The 25,552-nt window shown below is 37.8% G+C and overlaps 1 pseudogene; it reads right to left on the bottom strand.

Annotated features, from left to right (window-relative positions):
* Positions 1-4,537: 4,537 nt before the first annotated feature.
* LOC141632910 (uncharacterized) lies at positions 4,538-25,189 on the bottom strand (annotated as a pseudogene).
* Positions 25,190-25,552: the final 363 nt, after the last annotated feature.

The following is a 25,552-nucleotide window of genomic DNA, read 5'->3' as shown; positions in this document are numbered from 1 at the left end:
ATGTTTGCTGATATTAATATGAACATTATTAAAAATAATGTCATTTCTGTGAAACCATGCATTCCACCGGATAAAGATAATCTTAATGAACTCATCTTTTGGAACTGAGTCTTTGAGATAATTGAGTTTCATTATAAAACTTTGGTTTGCAATATTATCAAAGTTTGACAAAAAATTGTTAAAGCTAATAATATTCATGTTTTGGATAACAGAACCAATCAAGGAACATTTGTAAAAGAAATGATCTTTGTTTTCAATAGGATGGTTACATAAAGCACAATTAGGTGGGACATTGATATGACTTTTAAGAAGTCTACCTTTCGTTGGGAGACCGTCAACACAAGCTTTGCAAAGATAAAATATTAACTTTGGAGGAATATTTAATTTCCAAATCCAGTAAAATTCACATTGTAAATATTATTATCCACTAAATTGGATAGTGTACAAACATCTCATTGCTTCAAGGGTTATGAAATCTTTAACTAAAATATTAAGATCACGGTTAATATCATCATCAATAATGCTGGTAAGAGGATGTGAAAAAAATCAATTATCAAACCAAAATTTAATATTGCTACCATTACCTACCTGCCATCTTAGCCCTTTTTTGAACGGAGTCCGAACATTCATAAGTTTACGCCATTGCCAAAAAGAGGGTGACCTAGGCTTATGATCGAAGAGTGAACAATTTCTCAAGTATTTTTTAGTAATCACTTTGACCCATATACTTTCCTTCTCCATTAAGATTTTCCGTAGCACTTTCATTTGAAGAGCTTTGTTAGCTGGTTCAGAAGATTTAATTCCAAGACCACCAACCGACTTTGGTAAACAAACTTTATACCAACCAATAAAATTAGGGGAACGCTGGGAGGGATTCTTATTCCATAGAAAATTGTCTATTAATTTTATCTAATCTTTTATGGATCGTTGAAGGAAAGAGGAAGCTTTGCATTTGAAAGGTTCCTTTCGCGGCTAGGTTAGCATTGACAAGAACTAGCCTACTTGCTTGAGATAAAGAGTTCGCTTTCCATTTCCATAATTGGTTACAATAGATTGAATAATACTTTCGATTTTGCCTGCAAACAATGTACCTCTAATAATAGCGAATGGCTCTGCTCACTTGCACTTAAGTTCAGTAAGATTTCTTAGTCGACACCTATCTCATCCTTGCGGATTGCTTTTAAACCATCTTGAAAGAAATGGATATGTACAACAAATACAAAACCAGTGAGATAATCGATACTGCTTGAGGGGAAAACAAGTTTAATGTCATTTATAGTTGAGCATTTACAAAATTTTCAAAAGGCGGCTCAAAAGCTCCCAAGAGTCCTACCTATGACGAGGTACGATCCAGGGGTTGAATATGGACATCATCACCCACATTGTAAATCTTAACTAAAGAGCCGCTACAAAACTCTCCAAAAAGAAGCAGCTACCTACGAGATGCTTCTCGTTGTTCTCCTGAAGCTCCTAGCATGTTACTTAGAATGAACATGGGGAGTATGCTAGTGCTAATGAATAAATCATATCATCAAAACAAGAAGCAGTTAACATGGCTTCCTTCCGACTAGCTAGAAAAATTAGTCATGTAAAATGATTAGATATTCAAAGACAGATCTTCCAGACGTAAGTAGCCATACATGATCCCACGCATAAAGTCAGTACCCCTAGATTGAGTCAGGAAGATGCTGTTATTTCCAATCTTAAGTAATGAACTTGGTACCAGTATGCTGTACAAAATATACAATCCATGAACTCCATGTCTTGCTATTGCATTATCCCTTCCTATCAGCAGTGTTCTTGTTGGGATTAATTCCCTCCATTATGGAGTGATATGTTTCATGAGAAACATATGAGAATGAATTCTCTAACTCAAGGAAACTTACTTCATTAATCACTTGAACTAAATGTAAGATGTTATACATAGTTATTATGGCTTGAAGTTATAGCTTGTGATTAGCTATAAAAGAAGAGGATAGCTATGCAATTTGTATCCTCATATTCTCATTGTTATATTTATTTGAGTGATCAATAAAATTCCTAGTGCGACTATAGTGAGGACGTAGCCAAGTTGGTGAACCTCGTAAATATTGTGTCCTTGTTATTTTTCCGATTCTTATTATCTTTATTATTGTGTGAGTGGCTCATACCAAAATCCCTACAAACTGGTATCAGAGCCTGGTTGGGCGGGTGAGGGAAGAGTGATCCACTAATTAAAATTCACAATAATGGAAGGAGGTAAAATTTTGTTCGATAAATTCGATGGGAAAGATTTTGCTTTCTGGAAAATGCAAATAACGGATTATTTGTATTCAAAGAATCTACATCTTCCTTTGGAAGGCACTAAGCCAGATTCCATGGAAAAGGAAGAGTGGGAAAAATTGGACAGGCAAGCGCTAGGTGTGGTGAGATTAACGCTGGCACGTAATGTTGCATTCAATGTGATGAGTGCAAAGACGACATTGGACCTAATGAATGTCCTTGAAAATATGTATGAGACACCTTCAGCGACAAATAAGGTTTTCCTTATGCGTAGGTTGTTTGGTTTACAAATGCAAGAAGGCACCACAATGGCGGATCATATTAATGATTTTAATGTGATCACAAGACAACTTAGCTCCGTAAAAATTGATTTTGATGATGAGATAAAAGCATTAATTTTATTATCCTCGTTACCTAGTAGTTGGGATACTACAAAGTGATCGCGATTAGTAGTTCGCAAGGACAAGAGAAGCTCAAGTTTGAAATTGTACGTGATCTAATTCTAAGCGAGAGCATTCGCAAAATTGAATTAGGTGAGACGTCGGGAATTAATGGGAGCGGATTAATTGCTGAGAGTAGAGGAAATAAAAATTATAGAGGTGGTTATCGCGGGAAATCAAAGTCAACAACTAGAGGAGGTGCTACATGTTGGAATTGTGGCGAGAGTGGACATGTAAAATGGAATTGTCCAAATCCTAAGAAAAATGGACAGCGTAATCATGAGGATGGTAATGCGGCATTTATCATTTGTGGAGGATGAAGGTGATGTTTTGGCAGTGAGTGTCGAAGATCCGATAGAGTCTTGGGTATTGGACTCTGGTGTATCATTTCACGCTTCTCCAGATAAAAATTCCTTTCATAAATTTATTAATAGAAGGTGTGGTACTGCTTACTTGGCAAATGGTAAAGCGGTGCCGATTATGGGAAAAGGTGATGTTGAGATACGTACCCCAAATGGGGGTAGGTGGGAGCTAACGGATGTCATGTTCATCCCGAACTTGAAAAAGAAATTGATATCTGTGGGAAAGCTCGATGAAGCAGGCTACAAGGTTGTCTTTGAGAAAAGTTCCTGGAAAATAGTCAAGGAAGCTATGATTTTAGCTCGTGGGACTAAGAGTGGAACTTTGTACACCACTGCAGGGTGTAGTGACATGAGTAGTGTAAGAATCTTTGGAGGGATGAAGATTAAAATTGTTTCAAGGGATTTGTTGCGGGATCCGAAAACTATGCATAGTGAGCCTTACACTAAGTACCGTGGAAGTAAAGTCGGTGGCTTGAAGGCGGAAGGTGGTCCGAGAACGCACAAGGTGAAACTGACACGCTTAAATGTGTGTGAAAATTCAAGAAGTTCTAATAAGGCGAGAAAGGGTGCTTCGTTTAGGTGGGAGTGCACGCCCCGGAAAACGATGAGTGAAGCCCGACAAGTATGGTTGCCTTTGGGAACAAAGTTGAATGGTAAATGGTCAAGGATGGGTAGTACCTTGGCTGGGCTCTTGCATTTAGCATGAGCAAAGACATGGTCGCATTAGGTGAAGAAGTAAAGTTTGTGTTGCCTCCATAATTGTCGGGAGGTGGGAGATTGTTGGGATTAATTCCCTCCATTATGGAGTGATATGTTTCATGAGAAACATATGAGAATGAATTCTCTAACTCAAGGAAACTTACTTCATTAATCACTTGAACTAAATGTAAGATGTTATACATAGTTATTATGGCTTGAAGTTATAGCTTGTGATTAGGTATAAAAGAAGAGGATAGCTATGCAATTTCTATCCTCATATTCTCATTGTTATATTTATTTGAGTGATCAATAAAATTCCTAGTGCGACTATAGTGAGGACGTAGCCAAGTTGGTGAACCTCGTAAATATTGTGTCCTTGTTATTTTTCCGATTCTTATTATCTTTATTATTGTGTGAGTGGCTCATACCAAAATCCCTACAGTTCTAAAAACAGGAAGATATCTCAAGTCCGGGTTATTTACCCTAACCTGCGAATCATTTTATTAGTAGTGTCACACATTAATATGATATCAGTATGAATCAATCTTCTAGGACTAGGAGTATAAAAGACTACAGGCTAGGTAGGGTGGAGTGGTTACTGACTTGTAATTCAGCTTGAGCAGCCGAAGCAAGCGCAATTTGTAGAGTGTAAGTAGTATTAGGAGCTACTCATGTTAAGGGAAATATCTCTCCCATGTGGTTGGCTCGTAATTAAATCCACTCCTACAATCACGCGTTAATGCTTAATCATGACGACTTCAATAGAATTTGACTTTACCGTGAAAAGAGTTGAGAAGGACTCTGGGTGTACCTAAGCACATGAGCGAAGAACCAATCCTTACGAAAATCACTTACTCCTACTGTGTATATCAGATCTTGTTTGGGATACAGATCTGTGTAACGATCCCAAAAACCATATTGTCTGTATTTGTTCATCAACCATATGACTCAAACCCGTTAGCTCGATGAGGAATTGCATTGACAAGACAATTACGGGGATGCACTTACTTGTCCTGGTTATCTTTTACATAAAGTCAGTTTATGAGGTTTGGATATGGATCACGGATAAAGAACTCTGCTGCAGTGCGGTCAAGGACACCGATTTCCCACAATGTAGCCCCATTTCTTGGAGGCTTACACACCATATCCCGCATCTCTACCTTCTTCCCTGAATACTCAAACCCGTTATTGAAAAGTCGATCCAACCTTCATGTCAGTTGACTGTCGACAATAAGAAGTTGCGCAGACAAAGGTTCCATTACATTCATAGCACAGGGACAATGATTTTTTTTTTCTTTTTTTTTTTTTTTTTTTTTTTTTTTTTTTTTTTTTTTTTTGCGATTGTAAGTACGGAGTGGGGAAATCTGTAATTTCAGTCTATATATAGTAACAAACCTGGTGTGATGATAAGGTCTTGAGAAAACTTGAAGTCCTCTATGAAACCAGGAACCCAAGCAAAGAGGCTGTAGTTGTGATAAATTATTGACACAAGAGAAAAGGAAGAATTGTTATGTGATTGATTGATAAATATGCAGAGGTAATACATCACTTAAATACAAGAAAGCTAGGAATCTGTTCCCTAACTAAAGCCTATGAAAGGGGAAACTAAATATACAATACCCTAAATTAGTTTAGATATTATACACATAATATATACGATATGATACGGGAATATCGTTTAACACTCCCCCTCAAGTTGGAGCACTTGGCAAGCTAATGCCCAACTTGGATCGAAGAAACCGAAAAGCTTCACCTCCTAATGCCTTTGTAAAGATGTCGGCAATTTGGTCTTTACTTCATATATAGGAGGTCGAAATTGTCTTGTTCACAATGTGATGACGGATAAAGTGACAATCCACTTCGATATGCTTGGTGCGATCATGGAAAACGGGGTTTTTGGCAATACTTAAAGCGGACGTATTGTCGCAAAAAAACTCAACTGGTGACCGATGATCAATCCCAAGAGACGCAAGAAAGGATTTAATCAATCACCTCACTAGTAACCGCACCCAAAGCTCGGTACTCCGCCTCTGTGCTTGACTTGGCTACTGTCGTTTGTTTTCTCGCTTTCCAAGAAATTGGCGAGTTCCCCAGCTTCACAAAGTATCCGGTCAGAGACCTTCTTGTTAATGGACACCTATCATGATCGGAATCCGAGTATCCACGCAATAATAGATCACTATCTCGTCCTATCACAATTCCATTTCCCGGACTTCCTTTAATATATCTTATAGCTCTTAAGACGGCATCCAAATGTTCTTTTATTGGGGCATGAACAAACTCTGACAAAATATGAACTATATAGACCAAGTCGGGTCTTATAATGGTCAAATAAATGAGTCGTCCCACTAATCGTCGATACTTCATGGGATCACGCAATAATTCGCCTTCTGCCAAGGCCAGTTGATGATTTGGTTGTATCGATACATAAATTGGTCTTTCTCCTTCCAATCCTGCCTCTTTAATAATTTCTAACGCATATTTCTGTTGGCTAAGAAAAAAACCTTTGGAACCGGAAGCTACTTTAATTGCCAGAAAATATTTTAGCCTTCCAAGGTCTTTAATGCCAAAACTACGGTCAAGAAAAAGTTTGAGACGGTTGCTTGCTTCCTCGCTATCACTCACAATTGTCATATCATCCACATATACCAAAATCCCAATAAAAACTCCGTCTTTATTATAAGTAAATAGCAAGTAATCGGCCATAGATGGGATGAAACCATAGCTTGTTAATGAATCGGTCAATTTGGCAAACCAATTACGAGAAACTTGTTTAAGCCCATATAACGATTTCAACAATTTAAAAACCTTAGTTGATCCTCCTTTATCGAATCCCGGTGGCATCCTCATATATACTTCTTCATCTAGATTTCCGTGAAGAAATGCATTATTAACGTCTAATTGGGTAATAGACCACCCTTTCGACACTGCTACTGCTAATAGACAATGGACACTCTTCATTTTGGCCACCGGCGCAAAGGTTTCATGATAGTTAACCCCTTCGATCTGTGTATATCCTTGCGCTACAAGACGTGCCTTATAATGCTCGAGAGTCCCATCTGCCTTATACTTCACCTTGTAAACCCATCTACATCCAATGGGTCTCTTTCCCTTAGGAAGATCGACTATGGTCAATGTTCCATTAGCTTCTAGCGCATCAAACTCCTTTGCCATGGCCTGCTGCCACTCTTTCACTTTTGAGGCTTCACTATAATTCCGTGGTTCACGAATCTCGTCCACTTTTGCTAAATAGCTCCTGTAATTAACAGAGAAACAATCGGTAATGACATAATTAATCAAAGGATAATGGGTACCTTTCCTTTTGGATGTCGATTGAGCTGAGTGAGCGGTGTCTATGGGGTCTATAATTCGGGTTGATTTGTAGATGTAGTCTTTACGCCAATATGGCTCGAATTTCTGTCGAGCACCACGCTCCTCTGGTTTATCTATTACGACCTGCAATTCATTTTCCGCTCCACTTATTTCAGCATCCTGTGCCACACTTGGCTCTTCAACGTGACCTGTGTCGAAAATTTGTTCGACGTCACTGTGATTTTGGTGCGTGTCACCTGCTGTTTCTTCATTTTTAGGAGGAACTTCATAATTATCATGAGTCTCTTCCACGAAAATACCAGCCTCAAGTTCACTAGCGGGTTTGTCACCATTCAGTTTCGTGGGTTGTTCATCTGCAAAAGGAAAGACATTCTCATAAAATATTACATCTCTCGACTCAAAAATAACCTTTTTCTTTACGTCGTAAACTTTTCAACCCTTTTTGCTTGCCGGGTATCCCACGAAAACTCATCTCTTATCACGCTCATTGAATTTGTCTTTTGGCTTATCTTTATTGTGAGCATAGCAAATACATCCAAAAACTCTAATATTTTCATAGCTAGGTTGTTTTTCGTGTAAAATCTCGAAAGGAGTCAAACCTTCAAGTAATCAAGTTGGTGTTATATTTATCAAATATGCAGCGGTTAGAACACACTCCCCCCCCCCCAAAAATCAATAGGCAAGTTAGCTTGGAAACGAAGGGCTCTTGCTTTTTCTAAAATAGGCCTATGTTTCCGTTCCACCCTACCATTTTGTTGCGGGGTATCTATTTGACTAGTTTGAAAAATCATACCATGCTCAATGTAATAGTCTTTGATAGCATTGCTCAAAAATTCGGTCCTATTATCACTTTGCACTACTTTAACCTCCTTCCCAAATTGTGTTTTTGTCATTTGGCAAAAATTAATTAAAAGTTGGCTTACTTCTCCTCTATCACGCATTAATCGAACCCAAACATGTCTACTTCGGTCATCAACAATGGTGAGGAAATAATGTGCCCCTGACAAACTTTTCGCATGATAGGGTCCCCAAATATCACAATGTATTAAAGCAAAAATTTCCGCACTTCTCTTATTATTAGACTTAAAAACCGAACGTGTTTGTTTGGCCCGACAACATGGGTCACAAATATTATTAGAATTCAAAGATAAATTAAAGCCAACTAGATCGGAGAAAAGAGGTAAAATATTGTTAGATGGGTGTCCGAGTCTTTTGTGCCACAACGTAGAGTCGATGCTCGTTCTTGCTTGCGCAACCACATGTGCTCGTTCACCCTTAAAATAATAGACCCCATAACCGTGCTCACCCCCTCCAATCTTCATCCTCGTAGATTGGTCCTGTATAACACAATGATCATTATAAAAGGTCACGACATAATTATTCTCCGTAATTAATTGTTGTATCGAGATTAAATCACAAGTTAAAGACGGGACGTAGAGGACATCGTTGAGTGTAAAATTATCATTCAACACCACTTTATCATGTTCTTGTGCCACGATTTGTGAACCATCGGGTATGCTCACCGTAGATGCTTTGCCTCACCACACATTAACAAGCAAATCACGCCTTCCTATCATATGATGTGAGCAGCCACTATCGAGTAACCAATGAGTATTATTCATACCTGCGTTTCTCTGTTCACCATCTGTTTTATTCGTCAAAAGAGTTCGTAATTGAACGACTTCATCCGGAGTGAACCCTGCTGATTCGAGTCTGCTGGGTGTTTTATCACCAATAACGGTGGCTGCATGGGCCTGCTGATTCGAGCCTCCATTGCCTCTGCCTCCCTTTCCACGGCCACTGTTCCTGCCGCGACCACGGCCTCTTCCTTGGATGCCCAACTTTTCCCAGCACTTTTCCTCCGTATCCCATAGTTTATTGCAGTATGTGCATCGAATTAGACTAGTACTTTCGCCGTTTTTTGTGGAATCATCTATTTGTTTTGCAGCCATCACAGCATCTACTTGTTCTTCCTTTGCCTTGGTGACTGCACGATGCCGTTCTTCACAAAGAATTAAAGCATACGCACTCGTTAAAGCAGGAACTTCGTCCTCCATTAATAAGTTGGAGCGTATATTACCATAAAGAGCACCATCGAGTCCCATTAGAAATTGGTGAACCTTTTCTTCCTCTTGTTCCTTAAGCATAGCAGCCGCTGCTCCACAAGTACATTGTGGGACTTTACTGTAATTAGATAATTCATCCCAAAGTACCTTTAATTGAGTATAATACTCGACTACGGACTGGTTCTTCCCTTGTTTGTACTCGTTGAGATCACTTTTGAGTTGATGTACTTGGGGTGCATTGCCACTTGAATACCTATCTCGTAGTTCCTTCCAAATCTCCGCAACTGATTCGGAAAAGGCTATACTAGGATGAAGGTTTAGATGAATTGCATTCCGCAACCATGCTTTAACCATGGCGTTGCATTGTCGCCAAGCAACGGCCTCAAGAGTCTCTGCCTCTCCTTCCTTAATCACCGGTTCCTTCACGGTACCCTCGATGAAACTCAGTTTGTTTTTAGCATCAAGACCGTTTCGTACCGCATCCGCCCATAATTGATAATTATCCCCGTCAAAAATTATTTGAGACAAGGATAAATTTGGGCTCTCACTTGGATGAAGGTACAAAGGTGAGGAAGGTGGTATAAACTCATTCTTTTGATCGGATTTAATAAGGGTTCCTTCTCCCTGTGTCATTTTAATGACTTTCGTGGTGGAATGATTTTGTGATTTCAAAAAAAATGGAACCAGGATCAATTATATCGAAGCTCAGATGCCATGATAAATTATTGACATAAGAGAAAAGGAAGAATTGTTATGTGATTGATTGATAAATATGCAGTTGTAATACAACACTGATTGATTGATTAAACTTTAACTAATTAATTAATTGATTATGAACGTAATGAAATGACTGAAACGAAAGATGCAAAGACACACGATATTTGAAGTGGTTCAGCTTCACACGTCGAAGCCTACGTCCACTATTCTCGATTAATAATTTTAGTACCTTACTCCGGATTACAAAATTATCAACCCAACTCGTATAGTTAACTCTAACTATAACTCGATTTGAATATCACTAGATATTCAATTTGACTATCTTAAGTTACTAAGAAAGCACTTGATTGTTCTTCTAAGTGTTCACACAATTGAACGAGTAAGAAACAATATGAAGTACTATTATCTTATGACGTAACCTTTAAGAAAGATAAGCAATTTGAAGAGCACGACTTTTCGTAAATATTTTCTAAAACAAAACAATAAGACAATTAAGAATTAAACTCGAATATGTTTCGCAAAGTTTGTTGTATTTCGAAAAGCTTGGATAAATGAAGAATGATTAATTGTATTTATAGTAGAAGTGGGTACTAGGGTTTGCACGAAACCCTAGGATGCCGTGAGATAGGCGGCAAGGCTATAAGAGATAAATTTTTATCTCTTTCCTAATTTTAATCCAAGATATTATAGTTTAAGTAAATAAGATAAAAGTAAATCTTATTTAACAAGTAAAACTATATCTTTAAGATGTTAGGATAAGTAAACAAATCAAATCATATATTATAAAGATAGGGAAATATCTTAAATAAATATAAGCTAGATTTGATGAGATAGATTACTTAAACACAACCACCTCACACGCCCTACGGTTTGGTTTGCGGCTCACGGCTATTTGAAACCCTAGGCCCGTGTCCAATCTTGGATAAAACCTATCTCCTTGGATTAGGGTTAGATTCGATAGACTAGCAAACCCTAGGTAGCATGACGACCCATAAGTCGTTTTACTAACCAATAGGAACATGCAAGTTACCAATGATAATAACCCATAATTCAACTCTACCATATATAAAAGATTTCGAAATATGTTTAAAAGAATTTTATCCTTTGAAAAATGATTTTAAAACTATTAAAATCGTGCCTTTAAAATGCTACCTAAAGTTATAGTAGAAACAGCTATAACTTTAAGTTTGGTTAGTAAAGTTATAGGTGAAATAGCTATAACTTTACTTCCCAATACTCTTATCTTAAGATACCGTCATTAGATGAAGACCTATACTAACTAATCTTCTTGGAGATCTTCAGTAAAGGATCTTCTCTTTATCTTGACCAAAAGCTCTTCATCTTGAGCTTTGTTAAAGACTTGATCTAGCCTTTTGCTTGAATGATCATCATACTTGAAACTTGTTACGATTTGCTTATGATGCCTTAAGAACTTCTAATGTTATAGCTCAAGCTGCTATAACATGACTTGAATGACGCTTCACAAATCTTCAATGTTATAGCTAAGAGAGCTATAACATTACTTGCTAAGCTTGTAAACCTAAGTTAATCTAACAAAGACTAAACAAACAATTACAAGCAAGAGTATATAAAATAAAGCACACACTTGTCATTGTCAAAACTTAATCATATATCTATATGGTCCAACAAATTCCCCCTTTTTGATGATGACAAGTCTCTTAAGATTTGTGACTAAGTGTAAGTTCCCCCTCAACATAATACTATAAGAAGTCATAGACAGTTGAACGCAAGAACAATCACTTATATACAAAGTATAGCATCTAAGGACCTTAAGAGATTAAAGATTCCGACAAGGAGCAAGCTTAGGCAAATACTTAAGTCACGAAGATTTCTTCCCCTCTTGACATCATCGAAAAGACGAGAAAAGACATAAAACAACTAGAATAATATTAGTCGAGACACAATTTAAGCATGCAACGAGATATTAGAAAACGAGAAAGTAATCTACATTAACATGCCAAAATAGAAAATAAGCATACTACAAACCAAATTAGTCTAATTGCCAACTGGGCCGAATGAGAACAAGAGTTTTAAGCCAAATGGGCCGAATGAGAAGTAAGCCAAAATGGGCCGAATTAGACAATTATTCAAAATATAAAGTCTAACAAAAGAAAAGGTAAGGAAAAGAGGAGGACGGGTTCAAGGAATGTCACGTTTCACGACATTGGGGTTGACATAACCGGAACGGGTCCTAAACTCAAGAGAGTCAAGACGATCAAAGCATGAACGGACATGATTAGCTTGAGCCGTGAGACACCGCTCAAAATTAAGCACCTTCATTGACAAGGCTTGAGTAGCCTCGTACACAACCCGCATATCCTCATGCATAGCCTTCCCTTCCTTCCACAAAGCCCCACCTTGACTAGCCAAATTAGCTAACGAACTAGAATGACGAACACACTCCTTTGCCGCCCTAGCCGCATCCTTAGCCATAGCATCCACTCATGCTTCAAGCCCATGTAAATAAGACAAGACTTCACCATGATCCGAACCCTTCGAACCCGAAGCCTCACCCTTGTCTTTTCCCAAACCCGAGACCAACTCCACAACCAACTTATTTTGTGCATCCAATTTCTCACAAATACTTGCCATAAACACTTCCAATTTTTGTTCAATAACCGAGACCACATCAGATGATTTCTCCACCACATTCCCTTTTGACAAAAACACCAAGTCGGGTCCAATAGCACCAACTTTCATCAATTTAAGATGAGTCACACACATCTCATCTTTCACCCTTACACCATAACTAGAAATCCCAATCACCCCTTTTTGTTCCAAAAGCCGAGAGACCCACATGCCATAAGGCAAATCCAAAGTTGTATAAAATTTTTCCTCAGTAACACAAACACTAGTTTGAATGATTTTATGAAACACAAGACGAGGAAGACTAACTTTGGTTCCCTCGAGCCACCTAGACAACAACAACATCTCATAGCTAGACAACTTATCACGACCACCCCTTCTCGGAACAACCGTGTTCCAAATGAAATTAAGAAGGAATTTCAATTTTGGGGTAAACGGCCCCGCAAGCATGTTACTTGACCCCGTAGCATCAACATCAAACGACTTCTTAATTTTAAGCTTCTCTTCCTCCGTCACATCTCCCCATTCCGCACTCGGATTTATTTCGATCCCATCATCAGGGACCGAAAACAGAGTACAAAAATCGGCAAGGGAGATTTTGACTTCGGTATCATTCACCACCGCATGCAACACATTATTTTTGACAGAGACGGAAGAATAAAATTGGATTACCTCTATAGGATAAACCGGACCAACAAAGGAACAAACTTTCTTCCATTCTTGAAAATTCAAGAAATCCTTAAAGAATTGCAAAGCTTCGATTTTTCCATACCACTTTTCGGAATAGAGACGACCACCATGAATACCGTACCTCATAACATTGTTGACACGGGTTCTTTCATCCGCGGTGAGTCGAAGCGTATCAAGCCCCTTTGATGTTGCATTCGGCATATATTCCCGAAACATTGTCCTTTGGGGACCTTCTTGAGTAGCTACAACCTCAGTCTCTTCCAACGAATCTTCAAACCCCACGGCCTTCTTTTTCCCTTTATTCAACTTCCGTCTTTTCCCTTCTAAGTTAGGATCAACCCGATTATGATCGGGGTTATTTGGTTTTTGGTTTGATGAAGGTGAGGGAGTTTTGATAGGGACATAGGTTTTAGTGCATGAACGTTTGGAGGACCCGGTCCGAGTTGTGGACCGAGTTGAGGGCGAGTGAAAACGGGTTGAGGGAGGAGTCATGATGGTGAAAGGATTTTGGAGGTTGAGTGTGTAGAAAAGTCTAAAAAGTGATCTTTGGGTTTTGTGTTTGTGATGGTGATGGTGACGGTAGGAGGGAGTATTTATGGGAGTTGGAATCTTATTATGGTAAAGAGATTTAAGGGAAGTAGGATAGTGGAGGTGGCGTGTGGAGAGGAGTTAGGTAAATTTTTTTTTTTTTTTTTTATTAAAAGATTTACCAGAAGATAGACAAGTGGTTAGGGTAAAAGATATGGTAAGATATATAAGGATAAAGTAAGATATGGTAAGAGATAGACTTATGGAAATTTCGGTTTTGGCAGGAAATACGAGCAGTTGGTTACGACTCTTGGCTCATAATAAACTTAAAATATATATGACTAGAAAATGGAATATTCTCATAATATAATATAAAGTTGACATAAATAAAAGTGCAACTAAAAATACGGACACAGTCATACAATCTCGTCAAATCTAGTCCGTCATATAGAAAATAAAATTTTTGTGACAAGTTTAGTTGCCACCAATTAAACCAATTTCCAATCGTAAAATCTCAAAACGTTCTCTAGCCAATGCTTTGGTAAAAATGTCAGCCTATTGTTTTTCTGTACTACAAAATTCAAGTCTTATGTTGCCCTTATCTACATGATCCCGTAGAAAATGGTGTCTAATGTCTATATGCTTAGTTCGTGAGTGCTGTGCAGGATTTTTAGATATAATTATAGCACTTGTGTTGTCACATAAAATAGGTATACACCCTACATTAACACCGTAATCACATAGTTGTTGCTTAAGCCATAAAAGTTCAGAACATACCGATCCAAAGAAGAATGTATTGAAGCCAAAGAGAGATAATGCAACGGAATTTTGCTTCTTGGATCCCCACATGATGATACACGGTCCAACAAATGTGGCTATGCCGGAAGTACTTTTTCTGTCAAGTGAACATCCTGCATAATCTGCATCTGAATACCCTATTAGATCGAAATTACACTCAAGAGGATACCACAGATATAATTTAGATGTACCAATCAAATACTTCAAGATTCTCTTAACTGCAATCATATGCGATTCTTTAGGGCACGATTGAAATCGAGCACAAACGCATACACTAAACATAATATCCGGACGACTTTGAGTTAAATAAAGGAGTGAGCTAATCATACCTCGATAAGTTGTCTCATCGACAGACTTACCGTTTTCATCCAAAGTCAACTTCTTCTCAGTTCCCATAGGAGTTGGTTTAGAGTTAGAATTTTCCATACCGAATTTCTTGATTAGCTCCTTGATGTATTTTTGTTGGTGTATCATAATCCCTTCAGGAGTTTGTTGGATTTGGAGTCCAAGGAAGAACTTGAGTTCTCCCATCATGCTCATCTCGAATTCTGAGGTCATTAAATCTGAAAAATACTTGCATAGACGATTATTAGTTGAACCAAAAATAATATCGTCAACGTAAATTTGTACGACTAATAAATCGGAAACCTCGGTTTTCGGGGAATAGGGTTTTGTCGACAGATCCTCTTTTAAAACCACTTTCTAGAAGATATTTTGACAATCTGTCGTACCACGATCTCGGAGCTTGTTTCAAACCATACAAAGCTTTATCTAATTTGAAAACGTGGTTTTGAAACTTGCTATCGAGAAATCCTGGGGGTTGTTCAACAAAAACCTCCTCATTCAAATAGCCGTTAAGAAAAGTTGTTTTAACGTCCATTTGAAACAGTTTTATTCCTTTATGAGCAGCAAATGCTATTAACAATCTAATAGCCTCGAGTCCGCTACGGGAGCGAAGGTCTCATCGTTCTCAATTCCTTCTTGTTGATTATACCCTTGTACAACCAATCTAGCTTTGTTTTGAACAATAACTCCTGTATCGTCTAGCTTGTTTCTAAATACCCATCTTGTACCGATGACCGTTCGATCTTTAGGTCTTGGAACCAAATGCCACACTTTGTTTCGTTCAAACTGTTGAAGCTCTTCTTGCATTGCAACGATCCAATCTGGTTCGGCAAGTGCTTCTTTGATATTTGTTGGCTCAATGGTTTGAGAAAAGAGTAGAAAGAGCAAAAGTTGTTAAGTCTTCTCCGAGTTCGAACGCCTTCATTCAAACTTCCTAGGATGGTTTCCATCGGATGGGAATCCTTATATTTCCATTTCTTAGAAATACGAGGCACATCTTCATTTGAACTCGTCTCGCCTTTTTCGAATGATTGGGGTTCAAGCCTTGTTCCCCCGAATCCAAGTCCGGGGTTATAACGAGAATCATTATAACTTTGGACTTAGTTTGTTGATTAGAAGTTGAAGTTATAGCTTCATCAGTTATAACTTTATCCTTCAATTGCTTGGATTGAGAAGAGGTTTTAGTATCATCAACTAAACTCTCAGTACTCTTTCCTTTATCATTCGAAGGGGTTCCTTGTTCATCATTTGTGCCCTTAATTTCTTTATCTTCCTCATCCAATTAGGAAGTTCATCCCCTGGATAATCGGAAATCAGTTCGTTCAAATCTTCTTCTTCATCCTGTTGACTTTGTCAAACATATTATTCTCATCAAAAACAACATGAACACTTTCTTCGATGCATAAGGTTCTTTTATTAAAAACCTTATATGCTTTACTATGATTAGAATAACCGACAAATACCGCTTCGTCATCGGGATCGAATTTGCTTAATCTATTTTTGCCATTATTATGGACGAAACATTTACTCCCGAAGCAACGTAGATGTGATATGTTAGGTTTACGTCCCCTAAGAAGCTCATAAGGAGTCTTCTTGAGAATAGGTCTAATCAAAGCTCGATTATGAACATAGCATGCAGTACTAATAGCTTCAGCCCAAAAATTTCGAGGTAGGCCACTACACAATAACATCGTGTGTGCCATATCCTCCAATGTTCTATTCATACGTTCCACAACACCGTTTTGCTGTGGGGTTCGTGGTGCTGAGAAGTTATGCCCAACACCATTCTCCCTACAATATTGTATGAAAGCTTGATTATCAAATTCGGTGCCATGATCAGTACGAATGGAAATTAATTTTGATTTATACTTATTTTGGGCAAGTTTCATTAGAACTGCAAACTCCTCGAAAGTCTCATCTTTTGAGTTTAGAAAGATTGGCCAAACAAATCTAGAATAGTCATCAACTAGAACGAAGACATACCTGGATCCACCTCTACTTCTTACCTTCATTGGGCCACAAAGATCCATGTGCACGAGTTCTAGTGGTTCTTTGGTACTTACTATTCTCTTTGGTTTGAACGAAGATCTAACGTGCTTGCAACGGGCACAAGAATCACATAGAGTTTCTTGATCGAATTTGATTGATGGAAGTCCTTCAACCAGATCCCATTTCTTTAGCTTATTCAAGGTTGTTGAATTTATGTGAGCAAATCTTTTGTGCCAAAGGCACGGATCATCTGTCGTTACTTTCATGCATGTGAATGAATTAGTAGGAATGTTATTTAAGTCAATCATATAGACATTCCTTCTACGGTGTCCTTCAAGCACAACACTACTCGTTCCTTCAATTATTATTCGACAGGAATCTGAATGAAAAACAACTTTATTTCCTTTGTCGCATAATTGAGAGATACTGAGCAAGTTGTGTTTGAGACCACTAACAAGATAAACATCACTAATTGCATGAGAAGATGATATTCCAACTTTACCTACACCGATGATCTTACCCTTCTTGTTGTCACCAAATGTGACCTTACCTCCATCGAAGGGTTCAAGTGAAAGAAATAAGTTTATATCTCTAGTCATGTGCCTTGAGCATCCACTATCAAGGTACCATAGATTGTTTTCTTTCACCACAACCTGCAAAATGATTAGATACAGTTTTTAGGTACCCAAGCTAAGTTGGGTCCTTTGACGTTAGTCACTCTAAAAACTAGGTCTTTTCTAACCCAAACCCTTTTTATGACTTTACGTTTTGGAGGCGAATGGGTTTGTTTAGGAACCGTCTTGGGTTGAGTTATGGGTTCCTTATGTCGTGGTCTTTCAGGTTGTTTGGGGGGAGCTTTGGTTTTGAAGGGCTCAGGTGTTTGTTTTCATTTGGTAGCCTTCTTGAAATCGAAGCTCATATCGTAAAACCAACGATGATCATTGTTGCGTTTTCACCGGTACTTGGTTGAGATGGGGTATTGACGCTTTCCTCGAAGATAGTGTCGGATGCTTTGACAAAGTTAATCCCTTTTCTTAAATCCCGAGCATATTTGACACAATTTTCTTGAATATGTCCAAGTATGACCCAAAGTAATTGCAAATCAAGTATTCGGGTAAATTTGTATATTTTCTCCTTCTAAAGTCTCGTTCGGAAGGGGTTGATTTGCATTTAGAGTGATCTCTACGACCGTAGCACTCGTGTCCTAATCCCATTTTCATGTTATTATCTCGATTGCTCGTTAGGAAATTTAGAACACGTGTGCTACCTTCCCATTTCTCATGAACTTTTCTAGCATGCAAAAGTAATTCCTTTAGGGACTCTATTTCTTTGTTGCATTTGGAATGGTCTGACTCTACGACTTTGGGAGGATGAGTCTCTTCATAATTGTCACGAAAGTTCTGGAATCTATCATTAAGAACTCGTACCATCTCGGTATGCGTTCTTTTAGTATTTAAAAGAACAGTCTTAGATTCCTTTAATTCTTTGAGTTAGAGATTCAATCTCCTTCTTTTGATCCGAGATTACGGCCTCTCTAGCCGTAGCCTTGGACTCAAGAAGCTCTTTGACTTTCCTCAATTCCAATGTTATAGCTTCACCGGGTCGTAACTTTGGCTCGAAGATGCTTAATGTTGAGTTTTAGGTCCGAGGTTATAGCTTCATTAGCTAAAACTTTAGACTCAAGAACCTTTTTCTCAAGATTTGTCGAATCGAAGTTGTAGCTATATTGTAACTTTAGTTTGAGCTTTTTGGCCTTTGCCTTAAGGAGTTGATTCTCTTCAAAGAATATCGAGAATTTGTTCTTTCAAATCTTTCAATTCCATCTCTTGTTCGTGACACTTATCAAGAGATTGTTCAAAATATTCTATTAAAGCATTCTTAGAAAGTTTCTTGACACTCTTCTTAAGTTCAAGATAGCTTACCTCTTCTTCTTCTGAATCGGAATCTCTAGGAAGCGGCAGAGGAGTCCACACTATCTTTATCATCGTGCGAGAAGAGGTCAAGACCGCGTTGCTTAAGCATAGGTTAGCAACTTCTTCTTCTTCTTCTGATGCTTCGTCGTCCTCGGGGTCTAGATCTCCCCAGCAAGATGCTATCATCACTTGCTTGAATTCCCTTTTAGTCTTGTCACGTTTTGCTTTGTCCTTAATTTTCTCCCATGTGGGACAATCCTTAATCATATGACCAGATTCTCCACACTTGAAGCATCCTCTATTAGCAAACGTATTCTTTGACTCTGAAACTTTCTTATTAGAGAACTTATTATTATTATTATTGAACGATTTTGCTTGCTTATTTCTGAATATGCGTTTGTTGAACCGTTTAGCAAACAAGACCGTTTCGTCCTCTATTTCTACATCTTCTTCTTCCTTAGCAGAAGCTTGTAGAGCCATGCTCTTCTTATTACTGGACTCGGCCTCATCGTCATCCAGGACGAGTTCATGAGCCATAAGAGCACCAATGAGTTCTGCATAAGTGAGAGAAGTGAGATCTCTGACTTCTTCCATAACCGTGACCTTGGGACGCCATTTCTTGGTTAAACTCCTAAGTACTTTTCTAGCAATATCCTCGGAGTTCAAAGTTTTACCAAGATTTTTGAGCTCATTGACTATAGTAGAAATGCGTGCTGACATGCTATCAAGTGATTCATTATTTTCTATTCTAAAGAGTTCATATTTTTGAATCAGCAAATCAATGCGATATTTCCTTACAGCCGATGTTCCTTCATAGGCCAACTCAAGACCATCCCATATTTCCTTGGCCGAAGTGCAAGAAGAAAAACGATCGAATTCAGTCGATGTCATGCCGTTTTGTAACACGCTTATCGCTTTCGAATTTTTCTCAGCCTTCTTGTAATCAGCCTCAACATAGTCTTCTTCTTTTTTCTCATAGGTAGTGCCTTCTGAAGATGCGCCCAAAATTTTATGTGGTCCGTTCTTTATAATCGTCCAGCACTCCCAATCATGTCCTTTTATGTAGTGTGTCATCATGTTTTTCCAAAGTCCATAATTCTTCCCATCAAAGACGGGACACTTAAGATACTTGGAATCCATTTCACACGTGTAAGGCAAATGGAATAAAAATAAAATAAAAAGATAAAGAGATAGACGGATCTAGCCTCTTTGCGGTTAGGCAATCAAGAGCACGAGGCTCTGATACCAATTGAAGAGTCTATCACACCCGAAATACTCGAGGGGGGGGGGGGTGAATTGAGTATTTAAAAATTATGCCTACTTTTTATTTTATATCAAGGTAATTAATTACTTAAAGTTTAATTTATTGATTAAACTTTAACTAATTAATTAATTGATTATGAACGTAATGAAATGACTGAAACGAAAGATGCAAAGACACACGATATTTGAAGTGGTTCAGCTTCACACGTCGAAGCCTACGTCCACTATTCTCGATTAATAATTTTAGTACCTTACTCCGGATTACAAAATTATCAATCCAACTCGTATAGTTAACTCTAACTATAACTCGATTTGAATATCACTAGATATTCAATTTGACTATCTTAAGTTACTAAGAAAGCACTTGATTGTTCTTCTAAGTGTTCACACAATTGAACGAGTAAGAAACAATATGAAGTACTATTATCTTATGACGTAACCTTTAAGAAAGATAAGCAATTTGAAGAGCACGACTTTTCGTAAATATTTTCTAAAACAAAACAATAAGACAATTAAGAATTAAACTCGGATATGTTTCGCAAAGTTTGTTGTATTTCGAAAAGCTTGGATAAATGAAGAATGATCAATTGTATTTATAGTAGAAGTGGGCACTAGGGTTTGCACGAAACCCTAGGATGCCGTGAGATAGGCGGCAAGGCTATAAGAGATAAATTTTTATCTCTTTCCTAATTTTAATCCAAGATATTATAGTTTAAGTAAATAAGATAAAAGTAAATCTTATTTAACAAGTAAAACTATATCTTTAAGATGTTAGGATAAGTAAACAAATCAAATCATATATTATAAAGATAGGGAAATATCTTAAATAAATTTAAGCTAGATTTGATTAGATAGATTACTTAAACACAACCACCTCACACGCCCTAACAGTTTTGCTCACTCACGGTGAAACCCTAGGCCCGTGTCCAATCTTGGATAAAACCTATCTCCTTGGATTAGGGTTAGATTCGATAGACTAGCAAACCCTAGGTAGCATGACGACCCATAAGTCGTTTTACTAACCAATAGGAACATGCAAGTTACCAATGATAATAACCCATAATTCAACTCTACCATATGCAAAAGATTTCGAAATATGTTTAAAAGAATTTTATCCTTTGAAAAATGATTTTAAAACTATTAAAATCGTGCCTTTAAAATGCTACCTAAAGTTATAGTAGAAACAGCTATAACTTTAAGTTTGGTTAGTAAAGTTATAGGTGAAATAGTTATAACTTTACTTCCCAATACTCTTATCTTAAGATACCGTCATTAGATGAAGACCTATACTAACTAATCTTCTTGGAGATCTTCAGTAAAGGATCTTCTCTTTATCTTGACCAAAAGCTCTTCATCTTGAGCTTTGTTAAAGACTTGATCTAGCCTTTTGCTTGAATGATCATCATACTTGAAACTTGTTCTGATTGCTTATGATGCCTTAAGAACTTCTAATGTTATAGCTCAAGCTGCTATAACATGACTTGAATGACGCTTCACAAATCTTCAATGTTATAGCTAAGAGAGCTATAACATTACTTGCAAAGCTTGTAAACCTAAGTTAATCTAACAAAGACTAAACAAACAATTACAAGCAAGAGTATATAAAATAAAGCACACACTTGTCATTATCAAAACTTAATCATATATCTATATGGTCCAACAACGGACATCTTTAATCATGAATCTTCCTTGAGTATCGGCCTGACTCCAGAACTGATAACCCTACAAATGTCCGGAAAAGGGGAAAAAAACTCCTAGTTAGGCTATTTCTGTGGTCATCAATTGTTTGAACATAAGTGGGAGTAATACACTGTACACAGTAACACGCTTCAGATTCTTACGAACCTTGACTTGATGTTGCCATGAACCAACTTCTCCAGACGGAGCCAAACCAACCCAAGCTAAAGTCGCAGGCATTGCTACCTGATAACAATATGTAATCATGAACAATATATAGATTCAAGACATAGCATAGTATACGAGGTTGGACGAATGGTAATAATACCTGTGTATAAATCAAAGTGATTTAAGGACATACCTATCATCGACTAGCAATCTGCCCATAACCGATCCACGATCTTCAGCCTTTGGAAAATATATTGACCCTGGGAAATCGTAAGGCCACTTTTCGACTTCCTGCATCATCTGATTTATAGCAAGACAAATATTTATATTAAGCAATCTGATTTGCTCATCGGGGGATGGAAAGGATATGGTTTATATATTTATTTACCTGATTTTTTGCGCCTTCCCAGAGTGTACGAGGGTCTGCCTCACCAGGCATAGAATTTAAATGCACAAAGTATGGGCCAAAGGCCTTCTTCCATGGCTCTCCATCCCTGAAACTCATGCTCAAGTTCTTACCGATATAATGCTGTGAAACATCTGTTGAAAACAGTTGCTTAAGGAAATGTATAATATATTCCTACTGTAGTGTATTTTATATCATTGACTGTACATCAGGGAAATATAAGGCGGAATTATGAGGAGTTAAAAGCGAAGTGCATACAGCGAGTAGATTCGGACCATCATGAGCGGTAAGGTCTTGTTTATGAGAACCACCCATCCGAAATTCGTTACTAGGTGTTATTATCCAAACTCCAACGGGAGGATCAAAGGAGATCCACCAATGTACCTTATTATCCTTGTTTTCGGTCGAATATTGGTACTTATCGTCTACTTACAAGCGCACCATATATATGCTTTATTCACTGTCACAGTCTCACAGATATCAAAATGTAGCATAGAGGTAAGCAAGAGCAAGCAGCAGGGGAAAAACCTCTCCTTTGAGCTTCTGATTGGTAGGATTAGTCAAGAGAAGAGCTTCTTTAAAGGCCAATGGTCGACAAGATTCCCGGTCTTATGGTAATGGCATAATGCGCTGTATCCTGTCCGATATGGCCATGTATCGGAACCTAATCATTTTTCATATTTAGACACAGTGTCTTCCTTGAATGTAATTTCAAAAATATAACAGAGACCTTACTTGTGGTTTTCAAGCTTGTAAACAACCCGTATTTGATCAATCTGTAGAGACGGTCATCTGTTGGAGTATATAGCTAAAGAGTTAGTTACAGAGTTAGTGACGTGAGCGTGTCGTTGTACGCCCAAACAAAACACATTTATAAACAAGTAGTTAGTGGTAAGTCGAGGTCGATCCATGGGACGGTGTGCTTTGGGTTCTAAGTCTATCTATCTCAATTTATGCTAGTGTCACAATTTGTTTGGGTTTTTAGTTGTGTTCTAGACTAATGCAAGCAATAAAGTAAAACAAACAATGAACTAAGAAATGTAAACAAGTGACTAAAAGCACTAGGATGTCATGGGGTCATAGCGGATTCATGGTGTTGATCATACAAACATGTTTACAAAGTTGCAAGCAATTAATGTTGTAAAGGAACCGAGTTGGTTTATGTCTTACGGTTCTTAGGAAGGGTTGGGTCCCGGAGCCGAATAAATTAGATTGTACAACACCTACAAGTCGACTTACTTTCCCCCTAATCACTTCTATGCATGGTCTAACAAGACTCGAGTTGGTTTATATCTTACAAGTCAAGTTGAATAGATAAGAGATGGTTATAAATGCAAGGATTCATAGGCTTAGCATTTCATCAAACATAACATGTGCATAGGTTGACATCACAACAAGCAAGCAATTTAATTATGCAAACATATTAGATTAAGCATGCCTAATCCCGTGTTGGTTTCCCCTAATTGCCCACTAATCTTAGTTAAGAGACTACTCACTCATTATCATAGGAAACATGTCAACAAGGTTGTCAATCATATTAACAAGTATAAATATGATAAGATCTTAAGGAAATAAACAATAAAGAGTAAAGAGTAAAGGGATTATACCAAACTTGAGATGATGCAAATAATAAAGCAAAGAATAAAATAAGAGAACTTGATTGATTGATGAAGGGTTGTCAATCCTCCAATAATAACCCAATAATCTTCAATTACCCAAAAGTAACAAACTTGAACAATAATTAAAGAGAGATTAGTGTGAAATTTGTGGAAAGATTAAAGAGTAGTCTAATCTAATCTACTCCTAATCTATTCTAAGAGGATTTTGTAATGTGGAAGCCCCGTTTGATTATCATCAAAATGGGGTATTTATAGTAGTGCCTCATTAGGTTAACTAAGGCTAAACTAGTAATTAACAATTCTAAGTTCTAAGTAGGGAATCACAAGTATTTCGGAGAGATGGACATCTTTGCTGAAGACGCCAGGGTCCGCTCGTCCAAGAGGTAAGACGCTCGGATTGTTGCATGGAGGGACAAGCGGTTGAGGAGTCGGGACGCTCGGATTGCGGGCTCCTTGGACGAGCGTCTTAACTCCTTGGACGCTCGGATTCCTCTTTAGAATGCTTCCCTTCGCATACTACTTATCCTTGCAATGCTGGTCTTTAGTTCTTGCCCTTCCTTCAATACCCGCTCAACCAAGATCGTCAATGTCCTTCCAAATAGACTCAAGAGACGGGAATTTTCCGCCTAATTGTCTCCTTTCCTATAAATCTAACACAAAGCAATAGGAAAGCAAAATAGGAAGCATTTGACGGGTAAAATAGCTATGAGATGCTATAATAATATGCAAAATAGGTTCAAGTAGAGGACTAAATGTGCGCAAATATGAGTCACATCAGTTAGTTAAGCAATTGTAAAAGTTAGTTATTCTAAGAGTTTGTTACAAAGTTGGTTAGGGTTTTATTCAAGTTGTTGTATCTTGTCTATATAAGGCAAGTATCTCATCTATTGTAAGATACAACTCATTATTACAATATACCCGATTCTTCTCTTCTATTCAATTCCCCGTCTCTCTCTCTCTCTCTCTCTCTCTCTCTCTCTCTCTCTCTCTCTCTCTCTCCCTCTCTCCCTCTCTCTCTCTCTCTCTCTCTCTCTCTCTCTCTCTCTCTCTCTCTCTCTCTCTCTCTCTCTCTCTCTCTCTCTCTCTATCTATCTATCTATCTATCTATCTATCTAAGTCAATCAATCAATACATCAATCTTCTCTACAATCAATGATCATCATGTTCTATACATTACAACATGGTATCAGAGCAAGGTCATTAACTTGATCTTGTTCTGTTTACTAGTGTTTGCTTCCGCTTTATTCTTTTATTTGCATCTTCATCTTCTTCTTAGTATATCTTCATCTTTTAGTTACAATCTTCATACAAAAACACAAAATTTTCTTTTCTTTATAAACACAGATTCAATTACAATATGCCTGAAACAGAAAACAATGTTCCAACAATTGGGGTGGATGATCCTCATTACATCCATCCACTTGATGTTTCTGTTTCCAAGCTTGTTGCAACACAGTTTGATGGATCTGGTTTTTGAAACTGGAAGCGCTCAATGCTATTGGTCTCTCAGCCAAGAACAAACTCGGGTTTATAGATGGCAGCATCCCTCGTCCAGCGGCCACAGCAGCTACAGCAAGAAACTGGCAAAGGTGTAATGACATAATCTTTTCCTGGATCTTGAACTCACTTTCTCCTGAGATCAGTGATTGGATTCTTTACGATACCAGTGC

This window comes from Silene latifolia, chromosome Y (genome assembly GCF_048544455.1).
Source record: "Silene latifolia isolate original U9 population chromosome Y, ASM4854445v1, whole genome shotgun sequence".
Taxonomy (NCBI): domain Eukaryota; kingdom Viridiplantae; phylum Streptophyta; class Magnoliopsida; order Caryophyllales; family Caryophyllaceae; genus Silene; species Silene latifolia.
The sequence above is the reverse complement of the archived record's forward strand: the minus strand, read 5'-3'. Positions and strand labels throughout refer to the sequence as shown.